The 4,000-nt window shown below is 45.2% G+C and overlaps 1 protein-coding gene across 3 annotated transcripts in view; it reads right to left on the bottom strand.

Annotated features, from left to right (window-relative positions):
- Window positions 1–2,868: 2,868 nt before the first annotated feature.
- tnip2 (TNFAIP3 interacting protein 2) overlaps window positions 2,869–4,000 on the bottom strand; it is a 39,864-nt gene continuing 38,732 nt past the window's right edge. For all 3 annotated transcript variants that reach the window (XM_059974161.1, XM_059974160.1, XM_059974158.1), the window contains one exon: window positions 2,869–4,000. This exon is cut by the window's right edge and continues 1,132 nt beyond it. The gene's annotated coding sequence lies outside the window, so the exon portion shown is untranslated.

Raw genomic sequence — 4,000 nt, 5'->3', positions numbered from 1 at the left:
TTTGTTCCCAACACACCTTGTGTTAAAATAGACACATCTCAAACCTTTGGTCTGAGCGCATCCCTTCTCTATCACCTACCCATCCTCCCTCTTGTACCATCTACAAGCTTTCTCCATTTGTGAGCCAACTTCCTCTTCCCCAGTCTCTTCAATTCGGTCCCCCGCCCCAACAATTCTAGTTTAAACTCTCCTCAGTAGCCTTAGCAAACCTCCCTGCCAGGATACTGGTCCCCCTGGGATTCAAGTGCAATCTGTCCTTTTTGTACAGGTCACACCTGCCCCAAGAGAGGTCCCAATGATCCAGAAATCTGAATCCCTGCCCCCTGCTCCAATCCCTCAGCCACACATTTATTCTCCACCTCATTCTATTCCTACTCTCACAGTCGCGTGGCACAGGCAGTGATCCTGAGATTACTAACTTTGCAGTCCTGCTTCTCAACTTCCTTCCTAACTCCCTGTAGTCTTTTTTCAAGACCTCCTCCCTTTTCCTACCTATGTCATTGGTCCCAATATGTACCATGATCTCTGGCTGTTCTCTATCCCACTGCAGGATATCTTGGACAAGATCCAAAACATCCCAGACCCTGGCACCTGGGAGGCAAACTACCATCGGAGTTTCTTTCCTTCGTCCACAGAATCACCTGTCTGACCCCCTAACTATAGAGTCCCCTATCACTACTGTCTTCCTCTTCCCTTCTGAGCCACAGGGCCGGACTCTGTGCCAGAGGCACAGCCTCTGTTGCTTGCCCTAGGTAGGTTGTCCCCTCCAACAGTACTCAAACAGGAGTACTTATTGTCAAGGGGTATGGCCACAGGGGTACTCTCTGGTACCTGACTCTTCCCCTTCCCTCTCCTGACTGTGACCCACCTGTCCATCTCTGGTGGCCCTGGTGTGACCACCTGCCTATAACTCCTTTCTATCACCTCCTCTGTCTCCCTGACCAGACGAAGATCATCGAGCTGCATCTCCAGTTCCCTAACTCGGTCCCTCAGGAGCTGCAGCTCAGCGCACCTGGTGCAGATGTAGCCGTCTGGGAAGCTGGGAGACTCCAGGACCCCCCACATCTGACACCCAGCACAGAAAACTACCCTCAAACACATACTACCTCCTTTCTACAACTAACACAGTAAACATACTTCGCCTCATCCCGTTACTGTCTAAGTCTGTTGAGCCAAAGCCCTATCACTCTGCTGCCCGCTGGATATGGCGGTCTTTTTAAACCTTTTGCAATTTTCGTTTCTACTCAGTGTCTGAGACTTCAACTGTGCAACAATAATCAGCCAGCATTGATGGATTCCAGTTGCCCTGATACTGTTCCTCCATGACCACAATGTCCTAGTGAAACCATTCACCATACTCGTCATTGACAGTGCCAAGATTTGCAGGGAAGAATTCTAAATGGGAATGCAGAAAATTAATCTTCAGTAACGTTGCACACATGGTTTTGTGTGCTTGAAGCGTATTCTCAAGCAGCTTCGGTGCTCTGCAGTTGACAAGAAAATTATCAAAAACATCCTCTAACACCTTCCATGTGATTTTCTCTGGTCCCACTAGAAGTTCTTCAAATTGCCTGTCAGATGACCCGTTTGAATTGATGACTAACAAAAATGCCTGCCTTAACCTTGGCATCAGTTATTCTGGGGAGCATCTGCCTCAAATATCAAAATCCTTCATGGAAATTTATAGCCTCTCTAAAACCTGTCCATCCATGCAGCATCTGCAGAAAAGTTTCCAGCTCACATTGTGGGCAACATTTTAACTGACTTGAATTATAAATTGAAATAACATATATAGGCGATTTCTTTTTTTTTAATGTTGCATGTTCGGGAATTTTCATGGTGATCTTCATGATCAGCAGCTCAAAATCCATAAGATATCCCTTAAAGTATTCAGGAAGCAAAATCTTTGTTGTCCAGTGTACTTCTCTCCAAAGGCACAGTTGACTGAGAAACATTTATTTATTTAGCAATACAACGCAGAGTACGCCCTTCTGGCAACCACTATTTAACCATACTCGTAATGTCTTCGGACTGTGAGAGGAAACTGGAGCTGCTGGGGAAAACCCATGCATTCCACGGAGAGGATGTACAGAGGAAGTCAGGATTTAACTCTCAACAGCCTGAGCTTTAATAGTAGCTAACTGCTACGCTAGGATGGCATCTAAAACACTGGAGGAACACAGGTCAGGGAGCACCTTTGGAATAGGATAAACATTCCACTGTTTGGGCCAAGACCCTTCATCGGGAATAGGGTTAGAGGACAGTTTCTGTGTTGGTGGATTAGGGGCAGGAACGGGCTTATTTTGCTCTTGTTCTGTTCTGGTCTGCGTTGTTCTGCTAAATATTATGTGCGTGCCATGTTGGTGCTGGAATGTGCACAGGCTTCCCCAGCACCTCTGTTGGTTGCCAACACAACTGACACATTTCGCCGTCCGATTTGATGTTTATGTGATCAATAAATGTGAATCTGTAAAGGGAAGGGGGCAAAAGCCAGAACGAGGAGGTGGGGGAGGGGAAGGTGAAGAAAGGCCCTTGGAGGTGATTGGTGGAAGAGATGAGGGATGATGATGACGGAGTGTAATACTAGAGGACAGCGGACCATGGAAGGAAGCACAGGGAGGTGATGGGCAAGTGAGAAGAGGGCCAGAATGGGCAATGGAAAAAGAGAGAAGGGGAATGAGGAATAGAGAAAGAAATAACTGGAAGTTAGAGAAATCAGCGTTCATACCATCAAGTTGCAGGCTATACCAGAGAGAATGAGATGTTGCTTCTCTAATCTGGTGAAACAGTACATTCGATAACACAACAGCTTCTCAAAAACAATTTTAATATAAAAATAAGTTACTCTGTATATTCTCATATTTAACAGTTTAAAATAAAATAACCAGTTAAAAATTGTAAAAATCCTGAAAAGCAGGAATTGTAACAATAATAAAACATCACTTGAAATGTATGGGGGGGGGGGGGGGGAAGAGATATCACAATTGAACAATAAAATGAAAACAGACAGAGCAAACCCACAGTCAAATTTGATTCAAATGTTTCAACATTTGATAACTGACTGCAATAAGCAGAGTACAAATGATTTGTGTGCAGAGTGCTGGAACACTATATTTCTGTTTCAGTTTCTTTAAAGGAAAAAACAAGTTTGAAGTTCTTAAGCATTTTCCTCTCTGTCACTCTGGAGGCAATTTGGTAGTGAAGTGTGTCCATGGCCGAGCTGGGGTGTCGGGCTTCAGGACTGGGATGGGTTTAGTATTCCATCGGTACCACAGGAGGACTCCACTGGGAGCAACATTCACTTGAAAACATATCTGATTAGAACAGCTCCCTCCAAATGGCCATGGAGTTGTAACGTCTGAAAGCAGGCTCTTTGGATGCCTGGAATGCATCCTGGAGTGGTGGTGGAGGCAGATGCCCTCAAGGTGTTTGAGAGGTTGTGTAGACAGAAAGGATTAATTTATGGATCAGTACACTGTGCAACTTTTACAGCCAGCAATGTTGTGCCAATCTATATAAACTCCACAATCAATCTCACCCTTCCATCCCTCATAGCTTAGATCCCTCTATTTTTCCAACACCTATCTTAAGCGTCCCTTGTATATCAGATGCTTTCACCACTCCCAGCAGTACATTCCATGCACACACCACTCTCCATGTTACACAAAAAAAAACTTGCCTCAGTCATCCTCCCTGTACATTCCTCCAACCACCTTCTGTCTCCTGGCATAAGCTATTTTCACCCTGGGGGAAAATGTTTCTGGCTGTCCACTCTATCTCTCTTGCCATCTTGTACTGTTGAGGGGAAAGATCTTAAGAGGATCTGAGGGGCAGGTTTTCACAGAGAGAGGTGGGTACCTGGAACAAGCCCCTAAACCTCCTGCCACTCACCTTAAACAGATATCCTCTGGTATTGACAGAGTTTACAGACAGCACAGAATTCAGCTAAGTGTTTAATTAGTTGGTTCAGGACATGCTGCCTTCTCATTACTACCATCAA

The sequence above is a fragment of the Hypanus sabinus genome, chromosome 7, assembly GCF_030144855.1.
Source record: "Hypanus sabinus isolate sHypSab1 chromosome 7, sHypSab1.hap1, whole genome shotgun sequence".
NCBI lineage: Eukaryota > Metazoa > Chordata > Chondrichthyes > Myliobatiformes > Dasyatidae > Hypanus > Hypanus sabinus.
This window is presented reverse-complemented; position numbering and strand designations above follow the sequence as displayed.